The 15,685-nt window shown below is 50.7% G+C and overlaps 1 long non-coding RNA gene and 1 pseudogene across 1 annotated transcript in view; one reads left to right on the forward strand and one right to left on the reverse strand.

Annotated features, from left to right (window-relative positions):
- Nucleotides 1-15,685, reverse strand: part of LOC146356295 (uncharacterized) — an 867,031-nt gene that overhangs the window by 186,018 nt on the left and 665,328 nt on the right. The window lies entirely within an intron of this gene.
- LOC146356300 (H-2 class I histocompatibility antigen, Q10 alpha chain-like) lies at nt 5,230-8,906 on the forward strand (annotated as a pseudogene).

Genomic DNA, 15,685 nt, shown 5'->3' on the forward strand with positions numbered 1-15,685 from the left:
TACAGCATCGGATTTTCTTTTCACCACCAGACACATCCACAGCTGAGTGTCCTTTCAGCTTTGGCCCAGCCGCTTCACTCTTTCTGGCGCTACTTGGAAATACCCTCTGCTTTTCCCCAGTAGTATATTGGACACCTTCCGACCTGAGGGGCTCACCTTCCGGTGTCATATCTTTTAGCCTTGTGATACGTTCCATGGGGTTTTCTTGGCAAGAATACTGGAGTGGGTTGCCATTTCCTTCTCCAGTGGACCACATTTTGTCAGAACTCTCAGCCATGACCTGTCCGTCTTGGGTGGCCCTACATAACATAGCTTATGGCTTCACTGCGTTATGCAAGCCCCTTCGCCACAACAAGGCAGTGATCCATGAAGGGGAATCCCAGGCTACCTCTAATCAAATCCTGGCCATAACCTACAAGGCCCACTGCAGCACTGAAGCTGGGCCCTGACAAGAGCTCCTTTCTTAGCTGCAAGGCTAGTGAGGGAAGCTGAAACGTCTATCAGACTTCGATATACCACTGGGGTGATTATCCAGTCTTGGTTCGTCACTGTAATTGTGTTCTTAGTTTGCAATAGTTTGTATTGCTTTTATCCCCTCTCTTAGGAAAAGGTATTCCTTTTTAACTTTAAGGTTTTTTTAAACCTGTTTTTAAGTTTTTTGTTGCTTTTCTTTTTATCCTCCTTTTCTTTTAACACATATTGGAGTGAATTCAGAGTGATCCGGTCACCATGGTACTAACCAGAGCCCAGAAAGGTCAAAAGAGATTTAAAGAACCTCTCCCTGCATCTGCACAGAGGTCAATTTTGGAATACTGTCTCCCAGTAGAATCTGAGGGATATCTGTTGAAGATAACCAAATAAAGGACCAAGTTACCCCTGCCATGGTAGACACAATGTAAGCAATCCCAGCTTCACATATAAGCTGATGGGATCTGTGCTAGCGGTGACTGACCAAGAAGGAGATCTTGGGGTTGTGCTGGACAGCTCGATGAAAATCGTGACCCACTGTCTTTGCCTCTGCAACAGGCAACAAGTGCTCTCTCCCTGAGGGAAGCAAGTAACCATATCTCATGCCTTCACTCACTTCCGCTCACACAGCCAGCTTTAGGGAGTGCTTGTAGTGGAACAGTGCTAGATTGTCGAAGAAGGCTATGTGTATGTTGTTGTTTATTCAGTCAGTCGCTCCCGACTCTTCGTGACTTCATGGACCAGCCCACGCCAGAGCTTCCTGTCGGCCGTTGCCACCCCCAGCTCTGCCAAGGTCGAGTAATAAAAACACGAATAAAGTTAGGGTGCAATCCTGTGCATATTTAGACAGAAAAAAGCCCTACAATTCCCAGCATGCCCCAGCCTTCCATGCTGGCTGGAGCATGCTGGGAGCTGTAGGACTTTTTTCTGTCTAAACATGCATTAGATCGTGCCCTAAGTTGATCTGAACGTTCTAAACTGGCTTCATCCTACCTTTATTCCCTCCAATATGAAATGCTGCGCTACTATGCTTTCTTTACATAAGGCAACTCTGCTGTAAGTCACACCAGACTTTCTAACACGTTTCAGGAAAGAAAATAAAGGTTTGTTCTGGTTTGGGATTCTGGTTTGGTTTCACTCCCTGATTTTGCATTTGCAGAGGCTTCTATACTTCGCCCTCTTCAAAGGCTGGGCCTGGGAAGCATTGGGGCTGGGATTAGATTGAAGGCTCACTTCCCCTTTGTGACAGGGGTTTGGTCAACATACCAGTTACACAGTAGTGCAGCTCTAAATTTTGAAGTGCAGGCTCTCGCCACGACAAACCCCATACCCCCCCCGCTCAAGATTCAGGCAACTGTGTTGATCCATATCAACAAACCACTTTCATCTTCACCAGGAGCAGGTCTTTTGTACAGCGAAATGGTCTTAATTGCCCATTTGAGGCCAAGCCACGGTGGCTTGTTTAATCCTTAGGGTGTGCCGGCATGTGCAGGGCGCGGTTTGCCCAATTGCCCTCGCTGGCACGGCTTACTGTGTTATCTGAACCCAGGCGGCATGGCTTGTTGGAGGGGGGAAGCAACCCTTAACCCATGGCTTGTTGTTGGGTTATTTGAGGTTTATTTCCCCCTTCGACAAGCCATGTCGCCGCGTTCGGACCACACAACAAGCCGTGCCTGGGTGGGTATTTAGGGAAATCACGCCCCTCATGTGCCAAGGATTAAAGATGCCATGGTAGCTTGTTTAACCCTTGGTGATGGTGTGAATTGGCCCACTGTTGCTGGGAAAATCCATTTGTCCCAACCACTGGGAGGATGGCAGCTAAGTTCAAAGGGAGGAGGGAATTTTGAGGGGTGTGGCAGATGACATCAACGTAGTGGTGTACGAAAGTCACTTACCTGTTCGCGGATTATGTTGATGGTGGGGGGGAGGCGTTCCGTCCCTCCCCCCAGAATCCTCGCGGATTTCTGGCCACGGAGGGCTCTGGGTAAAAAAAACAAAAAACCGCGTACGCAAATGGTGGCGGCTACGGCCGCTGCCATTTGCATTCCTTATTTTTGCCCTCTTAATCTACGTCAATATTTATGTAAACTATGACGGCAAAAATCAAGGGGAACGCAAATAGCGTAGCAGGCGCTATTTGCGTCCCTTTTTGATTCCCCGTTTTAGCCTACGTAAATATTTACATAGGCTAAAATGGGGAATCAAAAAGGGACGCAAATAGCACCCGCGTTCCCCTTTGCGTTCCCCTTGATTTTCGCCCTCATAGTCTACGTAAATATTTACGTAGATTAAGAGGGCAAAAATAAGGAACGCAAATGGCAGTGGCCGTAGCCGCCGCCATTTGCGTACACGGTTTGTTTGTGTTTTTAACCCACCCAGCCATGATAGGCTACGTAAAGATTTACATAGCCTATCACGTCGTTTTTGTTTTTTTTAAGCCTAGTCATGATAGGCTACATAAATCTTTACGTAGCCTATCATGTCTTTCTTTTTCTTTTTTTTTTACTAGAGTGGAAATGGCGGCAGCGGCGGCTGGTCAGAAGACCAGCTGCTGCAGCAGCCGCCACCACCCAGAAGATCCGTCCCCGGTGAGTCTCATCCCTGGGGGGATCCGTGGGGGGGCGGGGGGGGCAGGCTATTCCGCCACGGAGTTCGGGATCCGTGATCCGTGGCGGAATTCTGTGCCATCCCTACGTCAGCGTCCCTGCGACCTATGGCTCCACTGCACCATTGACGATACAATAGGGAAGGGATGAACATGCAACACATACATGAGGTGATACAACAATACAAGATGGGTGGCACAGGACATGTTTGACGTCTACCAACTGGTCTTTCCATGGAAAGAGTGATGAGAACATATATGCCAATGTAAACTGAAGGAGGAATAGGTTTGAAGTCTGTGGGATTAACCTGTGAAGCCGAACTTGGGGCAGGAAAACAGGAAATCACACGATTACAGAGAGACAGGCAAAGCGGAGACAAGAATCAAAGAGGGCCCATCCAAGTGAAAAGGTGTGAAGAGACTTCTTGATGGGGGAGGAAGTGACAGGAAGGGGGGATGCCCACATCCTGGGTGCTGCAACAACCCCCTTGTACCTTGCCACCAACCACATGTGAGATACTGGCAGGTCTCTTCCCATCAGACCTAAAATGGCAATTTCAGGATTTCACCTGAATGTATAACTACCTTGTATACGGCTGATATAGAAGAGCCAGTGAGGCATAGTGGTTAGAGTGTGGGAGTGGGACTGGGGAGACCTGGGCTGAAGTCCCCATTCAACCATGAAGCTCACTGGGTGACATTGGGCCAGTCATTGACTCTCAGCCTAACCTACCAAACAGGGTTGTTGTGAGGATAAAATGGAGAGGAGGAGGATCATGTATGCCACCTTGGCCTCCTGCTCAGCTTCATTGGAGGATCTGCTAGTTCCACGTTTGCACTGATCCTGTGCAAAAAGCCAAGCTCTCCAAACTACTCGGGGTGGGCGGGACATGTCTGGCGGCAGTGACGTAATGGCTGCGAGTACTTAAGAACATAAGAAGAGCCCTGCTGGGTCAGACTGAGGGTCCATCTAATGAGCATTCTGTTCACACAGTGGCCAACCATCTATCGACTGGGAGCCCACGAGCAGGGCACGAGTGCAACAGCACCCTCTTGCCCACGTTCCCCAGCAACTGGTGTACGTACGCTTACTGCCTACTGCAGCTAGCACACTTCAGCACTAAATAGCACGGAGCCGGATATGAACAATGATTTGATGGTGGATTTCAGGCGTCTTCGTCTGAAATCCACGATGATCTCTGATCGACTCGTTTGCATCACGGTGGTACAAGGAGTGTTGGATTCATTCGTATTATGGTATAGTCCATGGAAACGGATGCGAGCCGTGAATCGATGGCGGAATTTGGGTGTTTCCATATGAAAACCATGAGGGTTCCCGCCCTCTTTTTGTGCCACAGTGATGCCACAAATCTTCAGATCTGTGACTTGAATGGTGTAATCCATGGAAATGGATGCGAGATGTGAACTGAGGGTGGATTTGTGGCGTCTCAACATTAAAAACTAGGAGGATCCATGTATATCCAACTTCTGCCCTTTCTCCCCATTGGGACTGAAATCCCCTTGGGGCAGAGATTTGACAGTACGCAGCCCCATATGGGGCAGATCCTCAAAGGGGAATGGGAAACAGCTGTGATGGGGGTCCAGCCAGGGTGCCCGTCCTCCTGAGTCTAATGCGGGGGTCCCTTCACAGCACACCCCAGGCCTTCCTCCTTCTTTCCTGTTGTCCCTGGGAGTGGCACATCTTTGCACCCCGCGCTCCCTTATTCCGCTTGCTGACTCCCTGTTCCCCTTCCCTATAATTCCTTCCAAACGTTCTCTCTTACCCCATCCTCTAATTCTACTTCCTCTTTGGCTTTCTAACCCTTCCCCCTCCTGCTCTGCCTCCCCCAGCTCTTCTGCTCTTCCAGGTGTAGAGGGGGGACTCTAAATTCTCTTTCCCTCGCTTATACACACCCTGGGCCTCCTGACTGGGGGCTGACAACAGGATTGGGGGAATGCCCCAGCTGCGGGACCCCTAACTCTGCCCCTCTGTGTGTTTCCTTCCAGGCTCCCCGCACTCCTTGCACTATTTCTACACGGGGGTGTCGGAGCCCGGCCAGGGGCTGCCCCAGTTCATGGCTGTGGGCTACGTGGACAACCAGCTCTTCGTCCAGTACGACAGCGACACCAAGAAGGCCCAGCCTCCAGTCCCCTGGATGGAGAAGGCAGGGAAGGAGGATCCCCAGTACTGGGACAGGAACACCCAGATAGCACGGAGCGCGGAGCAGATGGTCAGAGTGAACCTGGTAACTGCAAGGAATCGATGCAACCAGAGCACAGGTGAGTGGAGGATAAGAGGGGCGACGATTCCCCACCTTCTTTGTCCCTCCCAGGAGTAGGAAGTGGGCAGAGGTGACTGGTGGGAGGGAGGGGGGATTCCCCCAGGACAGAAGCTCTGTCCCTCTCCTTTCTATGATCAATTTGACCATAACTGAAGGAGGGGAGGGAATTGCAGTGGAGCCGGGACACCTCCCTTTCATTCCGGAGGAAAGGTCCAGAGCAGGGTCGGACTGGGTGAGCTGGAGATGCAACGAGAGCCCCCCCACCCCCTCGACCACAAATGGCAGCCCCCGTCCCACAAGGAGAGGGGGTGGCTGGCCATTAAAAATATATATAATTAAATTTTAAAATGAGCAAAAAGGTTCAAAATTGAGGCCAAGGAGGAGATAACTATCCCAGTGTTCACCATGCCCCCCTCCATTTGTCCTTGGCACAGCCCCATCTGTCACAGTGAGCAGAAAAAGAAATCAAAACAAAGTTTACTGCAGTTATTCTGTTTCATTTATTCTGTGTTTGTTGTTTTTTGTTTTGGTGGCATTTATTTTACTGTGGCATTTATTTTATTTATTTTCTTCACGTAGTGTTTCGTGAACCAGGGGGACTCATTGCCGCAGGATGCTAAGAAAGGCAACGCAGAGGACTGCTCCTGGAAAAGGGCTACACAAATACCTCACAGGAGGGTGAAGGGATTGGATTATTTCCTCCGAGTCTGTCATAAAGGCAGGGTGCATGTGTCAGGGAGGAATGTCAGACTGAAAAGACTTCTATCCCTTGGAAAGAGATTCCAGAATCCAAGCGTCTGAAGGCAAAGCCTCTCTTTCCCCTTCTTCATTTTGGTGGACTGCTCTTGCTGCAGGCAATAAACAGAGCAGGAACAGATTTTTAACCCACTTGACTGCCAAATACTCTACATGTATTTATTTATTTCATTTATATCCTGCCTTTTTTCCTCTTGCAAGGAACCCAAGGCGGCTTTCATTATCCTCCTCCTCTCCATTTTATCCTCACAACAACAACCCTGTGAGGTAGGCTGGGCTGAGAGTCTGTGACTGGCCCAAAGTTACCCAGTGAGCTTCTATGGCCGAGTGGGGAGTAGAACCTGGCTCTCCGTCCAACACTCTTGCCACTACACCACGCTGGCTCTCCCAGCTGAGTTCATGTACAGCCGAGTTCAATGGGGCTTACACCCAAGTAAATATGCAAAGTACTGCAGGGTGTGTGTGGTGGGGGGGGGCATCTGTTTTACGCCTTAGGAAAATTTGGAGAAGGCACCTGGTGGTGGTGGTGGTGATGTGTGAGGTGTGTGTGTGTGTGGCTAGGGAGTGCTAGGAACCCCAGGGAGCCATCTTAGGTGAGGGCAGCCTGAATTCTGAGCACAGTAGGGACTCCATTTTGAAATGGAGCAAACCCCCCTTGGGCCGCTCTGCCCTTCTCCTCCTGACCAACGTGGAACCTCTTTTGCAGAACGTCCCTCTGTGTTCTCCTTCCAGGGAGCGAGGCTGGGGGTGGGGGTGAGGAAGGCAGAAGCTCTTTCTCAGAGGTGAAAAATGACAGCCCTCTTCCTTCTGGCAGCAGTGGGGAAATGGAAGGGGAAAGACTCCTTGGGTTGCCTCCTTCATCTGGGGCCTGAAGGAACCTCGATGGAGGAAGGGGGTGGCAAATGGTAACAAGAAGCAGCACCCAGCAGGCTGCTCTAGAGAGCCCTGCCTGTTGCTCCCGTGCTGCGACAAAGGCCACAACGGAGAGGGGCTGGCAGGGCTCTCCAGAGCACCCGCCGGAGGTGGTGGGGAGGCAGCCGTGGGCCCTCCTGGTGGCAGTGGGGAGAGCGGCGCAATTCACCACTCTTCCTGCTCCGCTGCCTGATGTGGGTGCATCAGCTGGCATAATGGTAGGGCTGGCCCTGGATCTTAGTGGTAGTCACGATGTTTAGGGATCATCAGTTAATATGATAAACAAAATACCTGTTCAACTTTTCAGTAATGATCTGCATGTCTGAGGTAATAATTCCTGTCAGAATCACTTTCGTGGGCTTGAGACATGGGGCAGGGGGGCACTGGGAAGCTCTGGGGCTCCCCTCTCCCGGACCTCGTGGTCCTCTGTTTCAGGGGTTCACAGCCTGAAGTGGATGTGCGGCTGTGAGCTGAGGGGAGACGGGAGCACAGGAGGGTACGTGCAGTTTGCTACGACGGGAGGGACTTCATCAGCCTGGGCAAGGAGACCCTCGCCTGGACAGCAGCCGATGTGCAGACCCAGGTGACCAAGAGGAAGTGGGAGGCGGAACGTGGCTCGGCCCAGGGTTACAAGGCCCACCTGGAGGAGCAGTGCATCAAGTGGCTGCGGAAATACCTGGACTACGGCAAGGAGACTGCTGAGGACAGGTGAGGGGGGCAGGGGGTGGAGGGGCGTGTGGGCGGGGGCCCGTCATCCTTGCATCCCTCTCCCACCCCCGCCCCAGGTAACTGTAGGCTGAACAGCCAATCTACACATCACGAAGCTGGTAGAAGCCACTTCAAACGACAGCTGGGGAGGGGGCCGCATTTTAAAAACCCTCGTCCACTTAAAAAAATAAAAATAGAAACAGAAATGGAGAACTAGCCCAGTGGAGACAATCACGGGACAGCTGGACTTTCCTCCCTTGCCTCCATGTTTTTTGTTTGCGGGGATTTTTTTTTATGGTGGAGCTTTCGAAAAGATCGTCCCCCCATCCCTGGCTGGCCCCTAAAGCGGTACAGGCCACCCCTGAAGTGGTATGAACCACCCGCCCACCAGCCTGCCTTCACATGGCGCCCTCCAGATGTTTCGGACCCCAGCTCCTGTAAGCCACAGCCAGCCTGGCCAATGGTGAGGGATGATGGGAAATGCAGTCCAAACGTTCCTGAGGGTACCAGGTTGGGGAAGCAGAAACACACGATCCAAGCAAGCACCTGGTCAAAGTGCTGCTAGGCTGGGCCAGTTCAGGCTGCAGGTGGGGAGGGGCTGCGTGTGCGAGTCCTTCCCCAGCTTGCAAGAATCCCCTCCTGTCCATGGAGAGCTGCGCCTGCTAGGCATCGTGTCTTTCAAAGAAACCCTTCTCTCCTGCCCCCTGCCCTTGCCTGGAAGGCCAAGGTCTCCTCTGGACCAGCACTGCCCTGGGAACAGGACCCTTCCCCGCTTTCCAGAGGATTCCCCGGCCCACCCGCCTTGTCCAGCCACACACCCCGTGACTCCCTCATCTGTGGGAGGAGGATCTTTGCTCGCTGGGAAACTCTTCAGAACTGCGAGCTGTCGGAGTGGAGTGTTTTCCGAGCTTAAGACGATGCCAGGGGAGGCTGGGGGGATCCCTTTCTTTGGGGCTGTTTTAGGGGATCCTGCCGGTGTGGGATGCTGAATCTCTGGGGCAGGACTAGATGGCCACATGGGACATTTCCCTGTTCCCGAAGTAGAGCATCCATCTCGCCAGTTGTGGGAGAGGCTCTGTATTATTAACTGCTGCCATTTTTTCAGAGCCCCTGGCGGTGAAGGTGACGTGCAAGGCGGACTGCGATGGCATGGAGACCCTTGTCTGCCGGGCTGACGGCTTCTACCCCAAGGAGATGGACATGGCCAGGGACAGGGACAGGGGGGTCCAGGTGCAGGACACCTTCCGTGGGATTGTTGCCCCCAACGCAGACGGGACCTGCCACGCCTGGATCAGCGTCAGGATCACCCCCAAGGACACGGACTGCTACCGGTACCACATGCAGCCAGACGGCCTGCAGGAGCCTCTGGACCTGGCTTGGGACATGTCTGGATTTGGGCTGGAAGGAGCCTGGTGAGGCTGTGCAGGGTGGGGAGGGGCTGTTGCTGAGCTCCAGAACTCATATTTTACAGAGAGAAGATCCCACCTTCAGTCCTTGGCAGCATCTCTGGGAAGGCTGGAAAAGACTCCTGGCTGAAATCCCGGGGAGTTGGTGCCAGTCAGTGTAGGCCAGGAATGCAGAACCACCCAGGGGCCAAATCCAGCCCTCTGGGGATCCCCAGGAGGCCGCACCCTCCTTCTCCCAGCCATCAGTTGTTGGGCGGCATCCTCACTTTTGTGCTTCTTCCCCCCAACCCAACCCTAAAAGGCTGAAATGCCTCTCCTAAGGCTTTGTTACTGGCAGGAGGAGCTTTGAGCGAAACGTGATGGTATTTTGCCCCGCCCCTTTCCCTTCGGCCCCACCCACCTCTGGAACGCAGCCCCCGAGTGCTTCTCCGGAATGGAATTCTGCCCTCGGGGAGGTTCAGCGCCCTGGTGGAGGCAGTGCTGAGCCCAAAGGTCTGGCGTGGCACAAGGCAGCTTCCTACATTTTCTGGTTTGGCTCGTTTCCCAGAGCGGAGGATTGTGGGAGGGGAATTTTCACCCAAGGAAGAAGGTGGGACAAACCCAGAGACCCCCCTCAGCTGCATCACTGGCTACACGGGCAGCCCCCCCCCCCCGTAGGATCCAGCGTGTGCTTGGGGGTGCAAAGCAAACGACTCGGATTTTGTTGTTTTTAAACACCGACGAAGCCCTGTTTAGGGAGTACCTCCTGCCTTGTAGGCCATGGATTCAAGCTCTGGCTGCCATCTTTCTGCCTGGAAGCTGTGATGCCATGAAATGTTTGCAAATATTTGGATTATTTGCTGCCACTGTGTCAGCAAATCGTGATGAGGCCTGTAGGGAGAAACCTCCCACCCCAGCCTTACAGGGACTCTCACAAACGTTATATGCTTCCCGAAGAAGCTTTTATGGTGCATTACCCTGCCTCATTCACGGGATTTTAGGGAATGTCCAGACAATGACATCTTCTGTTTGTGGCCCTCCCTTATATTCCTATGGCATCCTCCCTCTTCTTTTCTTACTGAAAAAAAATGTGTTAAGGAAGAAGGACAGAGGAGCTCTGTGGCTTCCAACATGGCACCTGTGGGTCCTGATGTGTTGTTGCTGTTCAGTCGTGTCCGACTCTTCGTGACCCCATGGATCATAGCACGTCAGGCCTTCCTGTCCTGCGCTCTCTCCCGGAGCGTGCTCAAGTTCATATTCATTGCATCGGTGATGCTATCTAGCCATCTCATCCTCTGCCGTCCCCTTCTCCTTTTGCCTTCAGTCTTTCCCAGCATCAGGGTCTTTTCCAGAGAGTTTTCTCTTTGCATTAGGTGGCCAAAATATTTCAGCTTCAGCTTCAGTATCTGTCCTTCCAATGAGCACTCAGGGTTGATTTCCTTTAGGATGGATTGATTTGACCTCCTTGCAGTCCAGGGGACTCGTAAGAGTCTTCTCCAGCACCACAGTTCAAAAGCATTCATTCTTCGGCGCTCAGCCTTCCTTATAGTCCAGCTGTCACAGCCATACATTACTACTGGGAAAACCATAGCTTTGATTAGACGGACCTTTGTCGGCAAGGTGATGTCTCTGCTTCTTACTATGCTGTCTAGGTTTGCCGTAGCTTTCCTCCCAAGGAGCAAGCGTCTTTTAATTTCATGGCTACAGTCACCATCTGCGGTGATCTTGGAGCCCAAGAAAATAAAATCTGTCACAGCTTCCATTTCTTCCCCTTCTATACGCCAGGAAGTGATGGGGCCAGATGCCATGATCTTCGTTTTTTTAATGTTGAGTTTCAAACCAGCTTTTGCAGTCTCCTCTTTCACCCTCAACAAGAGGCTCTTTAGATCCTCTTCGCTTTCTGCCATTAGGGTGGTATCATCTGCATATCAGAGGTTATTGATAATTCTCCCAGCAATCTTAATTCCGACCTGTGATTCATCCAACCCGGCGTTTCTCATGATGTACTCTGCATATAAGTTAAATAAGCAGGGTGACAATATGCAGCCTTGTCATACTCCTTTCCCAATTTTGAACCACTCGGTTGTTCCATGTTTGATTCTTACTGCTGCTTCTTGACCCTCGTACAGGTTTCTCAGGAGACAGGTAAGGTGGTCTGGTACTCCCATCTCTTTAAGAATTTGCCACAGTTTGTTGTGATCCACACAATCAAAGGCTTTAGCATAGTCAATGAAGCAGAAAGAGACTTTTTTTGGAATTCTCTTGCTTTCTCCATGATCCAGCGAATGTTGGCGATTTGATCTCTAGTTCCTCTGCCTCTTCTAAACCCAGCTTGTACTTCCGGTAGTTCTCGGTTCGCATACTGCTGAAGCCTAGCTTGTAGGATTTTGAGCATCACCTTGCTGGCATGTGAAATGAGCGCAATTGTGCGGTAGTTTGAACACTCTTTGGCGTTGCCCTTCTTTGGAATTGGAATGTAAACTGACCTTTTCCAGTCTTGTGGCCACTGCTGAGTGTTCCAAATTTGTTGGCAAATTGAGTGCAGCACTTTAACAGCATCATCTTTTAGGATTTTAAATAGCTCAGCTGGAATACTGTCATCTCCGCTAGCTTTGTTGTTACTAATGCTTCCTAAGGCCCACTTGACTTCACTCTCGAGGATGTCTGGCTCAAGTTCAGTAACCGCACTATCATGGCTATCAGGGACATTCAGATCTTTCCTGTATAGTTCTTCTGTGTATTCTTGCCACCTCTTCTTAATCTCATCTGCTTCTGTTAGGTCCCTGCCTTCTTTGTCCTTTATCATGCCCGTCTTTGCACAAAATGTTCCCTTGAGATCTCCGATTTTCTTGAAGAGATCTCTAGTCTTTCCCATTCTGTTGTTCTCCTCAATTTCTTTGCATTGTTCATTTAAGAAGGTCTTCTTGTCTCTCCTTGCTATTCTCTGGAACTCTGCATTCAGTTGGATATATCTTCCCCTTTCTCCCTTGCTTTTCGCTTCCCTTCTTTCCTCAGCTACTTGTAAAGCCTCATCAGACAGCCACTTGGCTTCTTGCATTTCTTTTTCTTTGGGATGGTTTGAGTTGCTTCCTCCTGAACAGTGTTACAGACCTCCATCCATAGTTCTTCAGGCACTCTGTCTATCAGGTCTAATCCCTTAAATCTCTTCCTCACCTCCACTGTATATTCATAAGGGATATGATTTAGGTGATACCTGAATGGTTTAGTGGTTTTCCCTACGTTCTTCAATTTCAGCTGAAATTTTGCAACAAGAAGCTCATGATCTGAGCCACAGTCAGCTCCAGGTCTTGTTTTGACTGACTGTATGGAACTTCTCCATCTTTGGCTGCAAAGGACATAATCAATCTGATTTCGATATTGACCATCTGGTGATGTCCATGTGTAGAGTCGTCTCTTGTGCTGTTGGAAAAGAGTGTTTGTTATGATCAGCGTGTTCTCTTGGCAGAACCCTATTAGCTTTTGTCCTGCTTCATTTTGTACACCAAGGCCATGCCTGCCTGTTATCCTGGTGATTTCTTGACTTCCTACTTTAGCATTCCAATCCCCTATGATGAAGAGGACATCTTTTTTTGGTGTTAGTTCTAGAAGGTGTTATAGGTCTTCATAGAACCGATCAACTTCAGCTTCTTCGGCATCAGTGGTTGGGGCATAGACTTGAATTACTGTGATGTTGAAAGGTTTGCCTTGGATTCGTACTGAAATCATTCTATCGTTTTTGAGATTGTACCCCAGTACTGCTTTTCCCACCCTTTTGTTGACTATGAGTGCTACTTCATTTCTTCTAAGGGATTCTTGCCCACAGTAGTAGATATGATGGTCACCTGAATTAAATTCGCCCATGCCTGTCCATTTTAGTTCGCTGATTCCCAAGATGTCAGTGTTCAGTCTTGCCATCTCATGTTTGACCGCCTCCAGCTTACCTTGATTCATTGATCTGACATTCCAGGTTCCTAAACAATATTGTTCTTTACAGCATCGGATTTTCTTTTCACCACCAGACACATCCACAGCTGAGTGTCCCTTCGGCTTTGGCCCAGCCGCTTCACTCTTTCTGGCGCTACTTGGAAATACCCTCTGCTCTTCCCCAGTAGCATATTGGACACCTTCCGACCTGAGGGGCTCATCTTCCGGCGTCATATCTTTTAGCCTTGTGATACATTCCATGGGGTTTTCTTGGCAAGAATACTGGAGTGGGTTGCCATTTCCTTCTCTAGTGGACCACATTTTGTCAGAACTCTCTACCATGACCTGTCTGTCTTGGGTGGCCCTGCACGGCATAGCTTATGGCTTCACTGAGTTACGCAAGCCCCTTCGCCACAACAAGGTTTTCTTGGTGCCACTAGGCTCCCTGTCCCTCCTGATTTTTATTTTATTTCTTGATTTAAAAATAATGTATTTTTTAACTGGGATGCTGGCATGGTGCAAAGGAAAGAGCTGCCTTCCAGGGTCCTCTTTATTTGGGTTCCACAGAGTCGTTTTGTGTTTTGGAGCTCAGACTCAGTCTCTGACTTGTACGTAGGTTCTTGGGCAAGTGACATTTCCATAAGATTCCAGCCCTAAAACTACATTCTAAAAACTATTTACATATAAACAGACAGGGCACACACAGACATGCACCACCATTTGCTTTCTGGGAAATGATTGTTTTGTGCCTGGCTGTGCCCACCATGGCAGCCATTTTATGAATGGGCAAGCCCCCATAGCAGCCATTTTGTGAGAGTGCCCACAACACTCTCAACATTCCAGATACGCCCACCAGCCCAAACAGGTTGGGGACCCTAGAATAGCTGCACAACGTCCTTTGACTGGTAGCACCAGGTGACCCTCAGTCAAGGGAAGAATCCCTTGACAGGTGGGGATAGGGGAGGGACATTTCTTGGATATCTCCCCTTTGCCGCCCCACTTGCAATTCTTTCCCCTCTTCCCAACAGATGAGCAAGTCATGGGGCGTGTGACTGGACAGGGACTGGGGAGCCCACGGCATTCACAGATGCTAACGGGCTGTGGGGGAGGGTATCCAAGCAAGAAAACCATCCCCCCGGTTAGCATCTCTGAATGCCATGGGCTCCCCAGTTCCCACAACCCGTGACATGCTCCTCCATACTGCCCCTGGGCGAGAACACGTTTGTCACAATACATAGGAGGGGAAAGGATCGCAGAGAGTGTGGAGGCAGAATTGGGGGCTCTAGACTTCCATGGTGGAGGGGAGAGTATCCAGGCTTCCCTCATCTGCACAGTTTGCTGAAATTCTTGAGGTTGCCAGGAATTACCACATTTTGTTTCCTGAAATGCATGTTTTGGGGGCTAAATGTGTCGGAGCATGCACTGAGTGCCACTTTGGTTTGGCTGAAAGCAGCTTTAAAAACTCATTGTCAGAACAGGGTGCCTCTGAGCAAGTGCAGATTGTCCCATCGAGAGTAGCACTTTTCCTTTTTTAAAAAATTAATGTGATGGAAAAGAACAAAAACACTGTCCCCATCGCTTTTCCTCTGGCTTTCTCTCCTCTTGAAACATTGGCTGGGTCTGTAGGTAACCTTTTCGCTGACTCCGCTCCAGGTAGATCTGCAGTGGAGAAGAAAGGGAGAGTGTTTTGTGGCAAGGGAGTCATTTTGAGGAGCCCCGTCTCTTCCTGGACTCTGCTTTGCTCACATATGAGGATGATGAAATTCCATACTACAGGGATGTTGGAACTCTCCGCCTGAGGATGGAATTCATTTTTGTAGCAGCTTGGAGGGGTTGCATTCCAGTGGGGGGGGGGCATACGGACCAAAATACCAAACAAACCAGCATATTGTAGCTTGGTGCTCTTACTCCAAGAAACTAAGCCTTAGGAGAGACATTTCAATCTTTTAGAATGGGGATAAAATGGCAAAACAGCTGGGAAACCACCACATGGTCAGTGGTTGAGCAATGGGGAGGGGCCAGGGGAAGGAGGCTGGGCCATCTGGGGACCCCCAGAGTGCTGGATCCAGCCCTTAGGCCTAAGGTTCAACCGTCCTGCCGTAATCATACATGCAAAGTGGGTGAATTAAGGAACTGAGGGGCAATAGGTCCAGGAGCGAGGGGAGCAGCAAGTCCAGCCTCCCCTCCTGGAAGGGAACAGCCGAGACTGGCCTGAGTTACACTCAGTTTACGAGCATAAATTCCAAGGGCTCTGGACCAAGTCAGCCATGGAGACCTGGTGACATTGTGCCTGAGCCCAGGAGGAGCTCGATGGGCAAGTCTCAGCATCACGAGTTGTCCTTGTTGGGTACTTTTGGGGCTTATCGGGGTACCGAGGGAGGCCAGAGAGATCCCTTTGCTTGGAGCTTTGTTTAATCCCTCGGGGATCCTGCAGGCGTGGAATGCTGAATCCCTGGGGCACGTGGGGTGTTTTCTTGGTCTGAAAGTGAGGCATCCGTCCTGCCAGGCCCTGGAGAGGCTCTGTGTTAACACGGATGTGGCCCTTTCTGCAGAGCCCCCAACGGTGACTGTGACATTCAGGGCGGATAACGACAGCATGGAGACAATCGTCTGCTGGGCTGATGGCTTCTACCCCAGGGAGGTTG

This window comes from Heloderma suspectum, chromosome 2, assembly GCF_057233095.1.
Source record: "Heloderma suspectum isolate Gila_16-S chromosome 2, 16-S_ref, whole genome shotgun sequence".
Taxonomy (NCBI): Eukaryota; Metazoa; Chordata; class Lepidosauria; order Squamata; family Helodermatidae; genus Heloderma; species Heloderma suspectum.